This window comes from Oncorhynchus clarkii, chromosome 28, assembly GCF_045791955.1.
Source record: "Oncorhynchus clarkii lewisi isolate Uvic-CL-2024 chromosome 28, UVic_Ocla_1.0, whole genome shotgun sequence".
Lineage (NCBI taxonomy): Eukaryota > Metazoa > Chordata > Actinopteri > Salmoniformes > Salmonidae > Oncorhynchus > Oncorhynchus clarkii.
Genome location: NC_092174.1, coordinates 6,690,385 through 6,703,371, shown reverse-complemented (window position 1 = coordinate 6,703,371; position 12,987 = coordinate 6,690,385). Strand labels below are relative to the sequence as shown.

At 43.5% G+C, this 12,987-nt stretch overlaps 1 protein-coding gene across 2 annotated transcripts in view; it reads right to left on the bottom strand.

Moving 5' to 3' along the window:
- Positions 1 to 12,987, bottom strand: part of LOC139387549 (activated CDC42 kinase 1-like) — a 65,559-nt gene that overhangs the window by 40,683 nt on the left and 11,889 nt on the right. The window lies entirely within an intron of this gene.

Sequence of the window (12,987 nt, the reverse complement as noted above, 5' to 3'; positions counted from 1 at the left end):
TAGGGACAATAAAAGGCAACTCTAAAATGTGCAGTTTTGTCACAACACAATGCCACAGATGTCTCAAGTTTTGAGGGAGCGTGCAATTGGCATGCTGACTGCAAGAATGCCCACCAGAGTTGTTGCCAGAGAATGTAAAGTTAATTTCTCTACCATAAGCCGCCTCCAAAATCATTTTAGAGAATTTGGCAGTAAGTCCAACCTGCCTCACAACCACAGACCATGTTTTACCACACCAGCCCAGGACCTCCACATCCAGCTTCTTCACCTGCGGTATGATCTGAGACCAGCCACCCAGACAGCTGATGAAACTGAGGAGTATTTCTGTCTGTAATAAAACCCTTTTGTGGGGGAAAACGGATTGGCTGGACCTGGCTCCCAAGTGGGTGGACCTATTACTGTGCCCCTGCCCATTCATGTGAAATCCATAAATTAGAGCCTACTGAATACATTTTGATTGACTGATTTCCTTATATGAACTGTATCTTAGTAAAACAATTAAAATTGTTGCATGTTGCGTTTATACTTCAGGGTTGGCAAACCCTCTTCCTGGAAAGCAACTGGCAATGCAAGCTTTTGCTCCAACCCTGTTGTGCTGTAACTCCTTCAACTCAGCTAATCAAGGTCCTGGTCCGCTAATTAGTAGAATCAGGCAAGATTAGGGTTGTCGCAAAAGCTTCCAGAAGGGGTAGCCCTCACGGAGGAGAGTTGGGCACCATTGCTGTACTTGATACATAAGAAAAGCATCCCCTGTTCTGCACTGTTCTGTACTGTTCAGTCCCTCCAGGATTCTGCTCGATTTAGATGTAGCACTTCTGACATTTTGCATTGCAATTTGAGATGATTTTCTTCAAGTGATAGAGGAATTAAATTCCTATATGTTTATTACCCAATTCAATTAATGCACTCAGCCCATTTCTAAGGATTTGTAAGATACTTATTTGCATAAAATGGGCGGAGACCAGTCTCAAAATCAAGCAATTGCATTTATTCTCGAGAATCTTGAACATGATATAATTTACAACAGGTTATAAACTGAAAATGACATCATTAGGTTTCAAACTGTCCCGTCCCTGCTCCATTCCGGTACAATGGCAGTATAGTTCTCAAGCCTTCCTACATCGTCCTCCACTAGTTTAGATAATTTAAGACCAGGCCAAGGTCTCCCTGTGTAGATAAGCATTCTAGCCAGTCTGACGATAAGTTCATTCGTTTCTACCAAGGAACAGACAGTCTTTGTTCTAATTCTTGATTATAATTACACACATTATATTCAGTACTAGGATTAAAAGAAAATTCATACATCTATACAGTAACATAATAGTATTCTGATTAGTCAGTCCTGATTGAAATGTATACATAATTAGTCATTATTGATAAAAAATCCCTTAACATCAAGTTATTATGAAAATGCGCTGACGGGGGAAAGTTTTGTTGACGTGCGGCTTGATCGAACCATTTTATGCAGTGATTGTGCTGTGATTGGTTACAATTTGTGTAGTGCAGTGATCAAAGTTTTATTTTGTAATATTAGTAAATACATTTGATTGATTGGGTATGTATTTTAAGTGGCATCCTAATATGGTCATTGGAATGTAGCCAACATACACTCTATACTAAACACCCTTGACTCCAATGCTTCCTAAAGTGAAGTTGGCAGGATGTCCTTTGAGTGGTGGACCAATCTTGATAAACATGGGAAACTGTTGAGTGTGAAAAACACAGGAGCTTTGCAGTTCTTGACACAAAACAGTGCGCCTGGCACATACTACCATACCCCATTCAAAGGCATTTCAACATTTTGTCTTACCCATTCACCCTGAATGGAACACATAGAGTGTATGTTGGCTACATTCCAATGGGGTGGCAAGTAGCCTAGTGGTTAGAGTGTTGGACTAGTAACTGGAAAGTTGCAAGATCAATTCCCAGAGCTGACAAGGTAAAAATCTGTCATTCTGCCCTTGAACAAGGCAGTTAACCCACTGTTCCTAGGCCATAATTGAAAATAATATATTTTTTAATTGACTTACCTAGTTAAATAAAATGTTTTAAAAAAATAATACAAATAAATACACCCATGTAACCTGACATCAATTTAACAAGTGACATCACTAAATTACTGTTGTATCAACAAGTTTGACCATGACAGGTTTGCTCAATTTCCACATTATTGGTATGTCCGCAGTGAACAGTTTACTTGAGGTTTAGTGAATGATTTGTCCCAAATACAATGCTTTCAGTTTTTGAAATATTTAGTTCTAACTTATTCCTCGCCACCCATTCTGAAACCAACTGCAGCTATTTGTTAAGTGTTGCAGTGAATGAAATCGCTGTAGTAGCTGATATTTTGTATACTCAATGTATATGAATGATTTACAACTTTTTTTTAAAGAATCAACTCACAGGTTGCATCTCTGAGCTCAGCTACAGACAATGTAAATGGAAGGAGTGAAAACCAGAAAAAAAGAGAGAAAAGGGAGGACAATGGAAATCCGAGTGAGTAGAGAGGCATTGAGAGGGGGGCTTAGAGAGTGACAAATGGAAAGGAAGACTACTTTTTTTGCTCTCCCACTAATGTGCTTAAGGACGCACGCCTGTGTTAGGGGAAATTACATTTTAAGGGTGTAATTACCGGTTAAATGTGAATTGTGAAAAGATATTAAGGGCATTCGTGATGGAAAGAAAATATCTGCTCTATTGATATTCTGTTTCACTTCCAAGTTTGCGTAACTCCACGACAAAAGAGTGGAATCTAGCCTAACAGAATACAGTTAGTTGGAACCACCAAGACTCTTCCTAGAGCTGGCCGCCCAGCCAAACTGAGCAATTGGGGGAGAAGGGCCTAGGTCAGGGAGGTGACCAAGAACCTGATGGTCACTGACAGAGCTCGAGAGTTCCTTTGTGGAGATGGGAGAACCTTCCAGAAGGACAAGTATCTCTGCTGCATTCTACCAATCAGGCCTTTATGGCAGTGGCCAGACGGAAGCCACTCCTCAGTAAAAGGCACATGAAGGCCTGCTTGGAGTTTGCCCAAAGGCACCTAAAGACTCCCAGACCATGAGAAATAAGATTCTCTGGTCTGATGAAACCAAGATTGAACTCTTTAGCCTGAAAGCCAAGCGTCAGGTCTGGAGGAAACCTGACACCATCCCTACGAGGATGCACGGTGGTGGCAGAATCATGCTGTGGGAATGTTTTTCAGCGGCAGGGACTGGGAGCGCTCACGACCTCAGATTGGGGCGAAGGTTCACCTTCCAACAGGAGAACGCACTAAGCACACAGCCAAGACAAAGTAGGATTGGCTTCGGGACAAGTCTCTGAATGCCCTTGAGTGGCCCAGCCAGAACCCGGACTTGAACCCGATCGAACATCTCTGGAGAGACCTTAAAATAGCTGTGCAGCAACGCTCCCCATCCAACCTGACAGGGCTTGAGAGGATCTGCAAAGAAGAATGGGAGAATCTTCCCAAATACAGGTGTGCCAAAAGTGTAATGTCATACCCTAGAAAACTCAATGCTGTAATCACTGCCAAAGGTGCTTCAACGCACTCAGACGAACCATCAAACCAGACAGTGTCAATACAGGACCAAGATCGAATCTTCCTACACAGGCTCTGACACTCGTTGGATATCATGGATTACAAAGGGAAACCCAGCCGCGAGCTGTCCAGTGATGCGAGCCTACCAGACGAGCAAAATGCCTTCTATGCTCACTTCGAGGCTAGCAACACTGAACCATGCATGAGAGCACCAGCTGTTCCAGACGATTGTGTGATCGCTCTCTTTGTAGTCAATGCTATTAAAACCTCTTACAGCTACCCCCCTACTTTTTTCAATTTCCGCCTGAAGACACACCCAAATCTAACTGCCTGTAGCTCAGGCCCAGAACCAAGGATATGCATATTCTTGGTTTCATTTGAAAGAAAACACTCTGAAGTTTGTGTAAATGTGAATTGAATGTAAGAGAATAACACAATAGATCTGGTTTAGATAATACAATGAAAAGACCATAAGTATTTTCATTTTTATTGTTGTATCATCATCTTTAAAATGAACAAGACAAAACAAACATTCAGATAGGATGATGGGGACAAATTCAGTGAAAAACATAAGAGGGCAACAGTACTTGTGCAAAGTTTCAGAATGATAACTTCCAAAATGAGTGTGCTACATGACATTTATCACAAAGTCACCCAGGTGTCCCACACAAGTAGCCCAAATGTACCCAAGTGGCCAAATTGGTGAAGTTATAAATTTTGGATGGAATAACTATATACAAAATAACAAAATGGTATTCTAACACACACCCCCAAATAATGGAGAAAAAACATGAAAAAAAATATATACATTTACGAAATAAAACTTTCAATATTTGGAAGACCCTCAGTCCTCTACACAATATTGTGCTGCTGATGCCAGGTGCCATAGCAGTCTCTTTCTGCTGTAAAGCAGAGGGTCACCAAGCATGTGGTGCAGGTGATGGGGGACTTCATTTTGCAAAGAACACAGCGACGCCTCCATGCTGTGCCCTTTTGGCCCTGAGGCACATCCATGCCTGCAGAAATACATTTGGGCAGATGAACACCACTTGTGGCAGGAGCAGAAGGGACAGAGGTAGAGGGGCCAGAACGTGGTGCAGTGGTGCTGTAGCTCCTTGATGAGCAGCTCTCTGAAGGCTAGCTGTGAGATGGGGGGCTTTCCACAGCTCTTAGTCATTTCCTTGTGTAGGATGAATGCATTCACCACAGCAATGTCAATGAAATGATAGAAGGTCTTGTACCATTTCATCGTCTTATGGAGAACATTGTAATAGCCTATCAGCGCATCTGACAGGTCCACACCTCCCATGCTCTTGTTGTAGTCCTTTGTTGCAGTTGGAATGGGGACATTTTTTGCGGTCCATGCCCCAGTAGCGCTGAGACAACAGGTGTCCGGCTGGATGAACCAGCTTCAGTGGGGATGGACACCTTGGCACTGGGGCTCACATTCGGAGTCAGTGTCACTGTGAAAGAAAATGTTCAGTTAGAATAGTTTCACATATGAGCCCTATATCAACAGGTATAATAAACAGATACAGTGGGGCAAAAAAATATTTAGTCAGCCACCAATTGTGCAAGTTCTCCCACTTAAAAAGATGAGAGAGGCCTGTAATTTTCATCATAGGTACACTTCAACTATGACAGACAAAATGAGAAAAAAAATCCAGAAAATCACATTGTAGGATTTTTAATGAATTTATTTGCAAATTATGGTGGAAAATAAGTATTTGGTCACCTACAAACAAACAAGATTTCTGGCTCTCACAGACCTGTAACTTCTTCTTTAAGAGGCTCCTATGTCCTCCACTCGTTACCTGTATTAATGGCACCTGTTTGAACTTGTTATCAGTATAAAAGACACCTGTCCACAACCTCAAACAGTCACACTCCAAACTCCACTATGGCCAAGACCAAAGAACTGTCAAAGGACACCAGAAACAAAATTGTAGACCTGCACCAAGCTGGGAAGACTGAATCTGCAATAAGTAAGCAGCTTGTTTTGAAGAAATCAACTGTGGGAGCAATTATTAGGAAATGGAAGACATACAAGACCACTGATAATCTCCCTCGATCTGGGGCTCCACGCAAGATCTCACCCCGTGGGGTCAAAATGATCACAAGAACGGTGAGCAAAAATCCCAGAACCACACGGGGGGACCTAGTGAATGACCTGCAGAGAGCTGGGACCAAAGTAACAAAGCCTACCATCAGCAAGGGCATTGAAGATGAAACGTGGCTGGGTCTTTCAGCATGACAATGATCCCAACAGCCCCAAAACATCACTGCTCTAGAGGAGATCTGCATGGAGGAATGGGCCAAAATACCAGCAACAGTGTGTGAAAACCTTGTGAAGACTTACAGAAAACGTTTGACCTCTGTCATTGCCAACAAAGGGTATATAACAAAGTATTGGATAAACTTTTGTTATTGACCAAATACTTATTTTCCACCATAATTTGAAAATACATTTATTAAAAATCCTACAATGTGATTTTCTGGATTTTTTTCTCATTTTGTCTGTCATAGTTGAAGTATACCTATGATGAAAATGACAGGCCTCTCTCATCTTTTTAAATGGGAGAACTTGCACAATTGGTGGCTGACTAAATTCTTTTTTGCCCTTCTGTATATGGAGTACAGGGAACATAAGGTTGAATATATTATTATAGACCTGCTAGATCTACTGTCTCTATTATATTATGAGAGACCAGCTACATCTACTGTCTTTATTATATTACAACAGACCAGCTGTATCTACTGTCTCCATTTCACTTTGGCCATAGTTGTGGGCCTGCCCTCCCCTCAACAGCCTCAAATAGGCTATTTCATGTAGGGGTGGGATGGAGCGGCAGACACACGCATCTCGGCCATGCTCTTTCTAATCCACAATATGTATATATACACACAAACATAGGCTATTGGTCATACACATACATACAAACATACCCCCACCCACAATGTATAGCCAACGTGTACTTTACACATTTGATTACATTTTTATATATTGCTACAAAAAATAAATAAATCACAAATAATATTTTATATTATTAATTTCAAACAACGGCATTAGCATGAGAAGAACTTACCAGTCCAAAACGATGTCCTCTCCGTTCAAAAAATATTCCTCCATTTGGGAATCAAAGCTATGCTAGCTAAATGAATCGTCCTCCAACAATCTGTCTCACTTTCCCGATCAATTTCTTCTAAAATTGTGTGTACATCTGTATATCTAGACTTAGATTTAGCTTTCCCTGGCTTAGTCGCCATACTGATTGATACATAAACAGCTGAAGATGCGCTTTTCCAACATAGTGCTGTGCGTAACATGCTCCTTCCAGTATGAATCTTCAATGGCGAATGACCCTCTTTACGCCGGAGTTTACTACATGGGTTGGTCTTCCAACACATAACCATTACATATTGCCATTTACCTCAGCTCATTGGCTATCGACCAAGCTAGATTTCAAGACAATCAGTGGTCATTGGGTTAAAAAACAGTCAATCAACGAAACTGCGGTCATATCATTGGTGCACAATGATGTAATTACTTGTTGTCTTCAAATCGGTTTCTTTCAGTCAATACGTCCTGCGAAATTACCCATCACGTTTGGTTGTGTTACAAACAACCAGTTGATTGCAATGAAACCAAATATGACTGGAAAAGTCACGTTTAGTGTGTGTATTTACATCGAATGTGTCGTCGAAAATTTAATGGAGACGGAACTCATGACACAAGCGGTTCACAAAATGTTTTGTGTTAGGCTATAAAAATGGATTTTATCAAACAAAAGACAATTCATTGTGTAACAATGAGCATTGGGATAGCAAACAGAGGAAGATCGTCAAAGGTAAACTATTTATTTTATTGCAATTTGGGATTTTGTTACGCCTGTGCTGGTTGAAATAGTTTTTTTTAATGGGGCTCTATGCTCAGATAATCGCATCATATCCTTTCGCAGTAACTCCTTTTTTAAATCTGACAACGCAGTTGGATTAGCAAGATTCTAGGCTTTCGAAACATGTGAGACACTTGTATTTTCATGAATGTTTAATATGACTATTTATGTAGCGATCACCGTATGTTGTCGAATTTAATCCCGCTAACGGGTTCGGTGCGTAGAGAGGTTAACACCTTTAAACAGGTTAACATTCACTAGGCCGGGCGGATTACCAGCATGCATACTCAGAGCATGCGCTGACCAGCTGGCAACTGTCCTCACTGACATTTTCAACTTCTCCCTGACCCAGTCTCTAATACCTACGTTTCAAGCAGACCACCATAGTCTCTGTGCCCAAGAATACCAAGATAATCAGTCTAAATTACTATCGCCCTGTAGCACTCACATCTGCAGCCATGAAATGGTTTGAAACGGTTGGTCATGGCTCACAACATCATCCCAGATACCATGGACCCACTCTAATTTGCATACCGCCCCAACAGATCCATAGATGACGCAATCTCGATTGCACTCCACACTGCCCTTTCCCACCTGGACAAAAAGAACACCTATGAAAGAAGGCTGTTAATTGACTACAGCTCAGCGTTCAACAACATAGTGCACTCCAAGCTCATTTCTAAGCTAAGGACCCTAAAATTAAACACCTCTCTCTGCAACTGGATTCTGGACTTCCCGGCAGGTCACCACCGGTGGTGAGGGTAGGCAAAAACACATCCGCCACGTGACCCTCAACACGGGGGGCGGGTCAGGGGTGCGTGCCTAGTCCCCTCTACTCCCTGTTCACCCACAACTGCACGACTCAAACACCATCATTAAGTTTGTAAACAACAACAGTGGTAGGCCTGATTACCGACCATGATGAGACAGTCTATAGGGAGGTCAGAGACCTGGCACTGTGTTGCCTGGATAACAACCTCAGCGTTAACAAGGAACAGAACACACCCCCATCCACATTGACTGGGCTGTAGTGGAGCAGGTTGAGAGCTTCAAGTTCCTTGGTGTCCAAATCTCTAAGGAATTAATATTGGTCTACACATACCAACAACAGAGTGAAGTGGGCACGACAACACCTCTTCCCCCTCAGGAGCCTGAAAATATTTGGCATGGGTCTTCAGATCCTCAAACGGTTCTACAGCTGCACCATTGACAGCATCTTGACTGGCTGCAACACCGCTGCTTGGCATCCGACTGCAAGGAACTACAGAGGGTAGTGCGTACGGCCCAGTACATCACTGCGGCCGAGCTCCCTGCCATCCAGGAGCTCTATACCAGGCGGTGTCAAAGGAAGTCCCTAAAAACGGTGAAAGACTCCAGCCACCCAAGTCATAGACCGTTCTCTCTCCTACCGCACGACAAGCGGTGCCGATACATCAAGTCTGTAACAAACAGGACCCTGAACAGCTTCTACCCCCAAGCCATAAGACTGCTACATAGTTAGTTAAATCGTTAACCAATAGCTACCCAGACTCTCTGCGTTGACCCTTTTGGCACCAAATCTTTTCACTCTTCAGACACCCTGCTGTTGCTGTTTATTATCTAGCCTGTTGCCTAGTCACTTTATCCCTACCCATATGTACACTGCATGACCAAAAGTATGTGGACACCTGCTCGTCGAACATCTCATTCTAAAATCATGGGCATTGATATGGAGTTGGTCCCTTGGTTGTTGCTATAACAGCCTCCACTCTTCTGGGAAGGCTGTCAACTAGATATTGGAACATTGCTGTGGGGACCTGCTTCCATTCAGCCACAATAGCATTAGTGAGGTCAGGCACTGATGTCGCGCAATTAGGCCTGGCTCGCAGCCGGCATTCCAATTCATCCCAAAGGTGTTCAATGGGGTTGAGGTCAGGACTCTGAGCAGGCCACACCGATTTCGACAAAGCATCTCTGTATGGACCTCACTTTGTGCAAGGAGGCATTGTAATGCTGAAACAAGAAAGGGCCTTCCCCAAACTGTTGCCACAAAGTTGGAAGCACAGAATTTTCTAGAATGTCATTGTACGCTGTAGCGTTAAGATTTCCCTTCACTGGAACAAAGGGGCCTAGCCTGAACCATGAAAAAATTCCCCATTACCATTATTCCTCCTCCACACCAAGACAGTCGTGAAGAGGGCACAACAAAACCTTTTCTTCCTCAGGAGACTGAAAAGATTTGGCATAGGTCCCCAGATCCTCAAAAAGTTCTACAGCGGCACCATCGAGAGCATCCTGACAGGTTGCATCACCGCCTGGTATGGCAACTGCTCGGCATCTGACCGCAAGGCGCTACAGAGGGTAGTGCATATGGCCCAGTACATCACCGGGGCCAAGCCTCCTGTAATCCAGGACCTATATAATAGGCGGTGTCAGAGGAAAGGCCATAAAAGTATCAGAGACTCCAGTCACCCAAGTCATAGACTGTTTTCTCACCTACCGCGCGGCAAGCAGTACCGGAGCGCCAAGTATAGGACCAAAAGGCTCCTTAAACAGCTTCTACCCCAAAGCCAAAAGACTGCTGAACAATTAGTCAAATGGCTACCGGACATTACATTGACACCCCCCTCCCATTTGTTTTGTACACTGCTGCTACTCGCTGTTCATGATCTATGCACAGTCACTTCACCCCTACATACATGTAGAAATTACCTCAAATAACCTGTACCAACCCACACACTCGGTACCAGTACCCCCTGTATATAGCCTCGTTATTGTTATGTTATTTTGTTACTTTAAAAAATCTATTTTTTACTTTAGTTTATTTGGTAAATATTGTCAACTCTTCTTGAACTGCAATGTTGGTTAAAGGCTTGTAAGTAAGCATTTCATGTTAAGGTCTACACTTGTTGTATTCGGCGCATGTGACAAATAAAGTTTGATTTGATTTGAAAGGTGGCATCCTATGACGGTGCCACGCTGAAAGTCACTGAGCTCTTCGGTCAGGCCATTCTACTGCCAATGTCTGTCTATGGAGATTGCATGGCTGTGTGCTCGATTTTATACACCTGTCCACATACGTTTGTATATATAGTGTATCTATCTCAATTACCTTGTACCCCTGAACATCGACTTGGTACTGGTACCCTGTCTATATAGCCAAGTTATGTTACTTGTTGTGTATTTATTCCTTGTGTTATTTTATATTTTTTCTCTCTGCGTTGTTGGGAAGGGCCCGTAAGTAAGCAATTCACTGTCTACACCTGTTGTTTACGAAGCATGTGACAAATAAAAAATATTATATGACAAAGCAGAGAGAGGACAGAAAGAGAGTGGCCTACTGAAGACAAAGCTTCTCTTTGGCAGCAGGGCTCCTTGAGATATCACAATATGGTTTATAGATTTGTTGTTTGCCTCCCAAATGTTATTGTAATAATGCATGGCACTTCTGTTGACTGATTTGCTGCTTTGGATGAAGGCATCAGATAAATAACCATAAAATATTGTTACCATTCGAATGCTAACTAGAGGGAGAAGTTATTTGTTTTATTTGTTTATTCGACAGGGACCATGTACAAACATTGCACCAGTTTTAGCTACATAGCCAAATGTAATCTGCAGTCCCTTATACTAGCTGAAGTATCCTTAGATTTAAACGTACAAAAAAGCTTACGTTTTAAGATTGACTCATTATGGTACTCTGCTAGCCATTGTTTAATACTGAACAGAAATATAAAAAGTAACATGCAACAATTTAAAAGATTTCCCCACAAAAGGGCCTTATTACAGACAGAAATACTCCTCAGCACCCCGTCCTCCCCCATCTGACGATTCCGCAGGTGCAGAAGCCGGATGTGGAGGTCCTGGGCTGGTGTGGTTACACATGGTGTGCAGTTGTGAGACCGGTTGGACGTATTGCCAAATTCTCTAAAACGATGTTGGAGGCAGCTTATGGTAGAGAAATTAACATTACATTTTCTGGAAACAGCTCTGGTGGACATTCCTGCATTCAGCATAATAATTGCACTCAAAACTTGAGACATCTGTTGCATTGTGTTGTGTGACAAAACTGCACATTTTAGAGTGGCCTTTTATTGTCCCCAGCACAAGGTGCAGTTGTGTAATGATCGTGCAGTTTAATTAGCTTATTGATATGCCACACCGGTTAGGTGAATGGATTATCTTGCCAAAGGATAAAATGCTCACTAACAGGGAAGTAACAAATTCATGCACAAAATGTGAGAGAAATAATATTTTTTGTGTGTATGGAAAATGTATGGGAACTTTAACTTCAGCAAATGAAACATAGGACCAGCACTTTACATGTTGCGTTTATATTTTTGTTTAGTGTAGTTTCCCCTGCCTGGAATTTCCCTACTTCTTCCTGAGGCTGCCATTCATTCCCTTGGTTGGTTGTGTGCCTGGCACGCACTGGAGGCAAAAGGCCCTAACACACTGGTATAACCCAGAGATTAACACAAGCATATGGCCTTTTGTTTTACTGGTGGTGGCTTTTTGGAAGGCTATGGTCGAGCCCCTTCCCTTTACACAAACACAGGCTCACACACACAGGCTCACACATGGACAGGCTCACACACGGACAGGCTCACATACGGACAGGCTCACACACGGACAGGCTCACACATACAGGCTCACACACACACACACACACAGGCTCACACACACGCACACACAGGCTCACACACACACACACAGGCTCACACACACACACACAGGCTCACACAAACACACAGGCTCACGCACACACAGGCTCACATACACACACAGGCTCACAGACACACACACACACACAGGCTCACACACACACACATGCGCTCACACACACACACACACACACACACACAGGCTCACACACACACACACACACAGGCTCACACACACACACACACACAGGCTCACACACACACACACACGCACACACACACAGGCTCACACACACACACACACGCACACACACACAGGCTCACACACACACACACACAGGCTCACACACACACACACAGGCTCACACACACACACACAGGCTCACACACACACACAGGCTCACACACACACACAGGTTCACACACACACACACACAGGCTCACACACACACACACAGGCTCACACACACACATACACACACAGGCTCACACACACACAGGCTCACACACACACACACAGGCTCACACACACACACAGGCTCACACACACACACACAGGCTCACACACACACACACACAGGCTCACACACACACACACAGGCTCACACACACACACAGGCTCACACACACACACAGGCTCACACACACACAGGCTCACACACACACAGGCTCACACACACACAGGCACACACACACACACACACGCACACACACACAGGCTCACACACACACACACAGGCTCACACACACACACACAGGCTCACACACACACACAGGCTCACACACACACACAGGTTCACACACACACACACACACAGGCTCACACACACACACACAGGCTCACACACACACATACACACACAGGCTCACACACACACACAGGCTCACACACACACACAGGCTCACACAC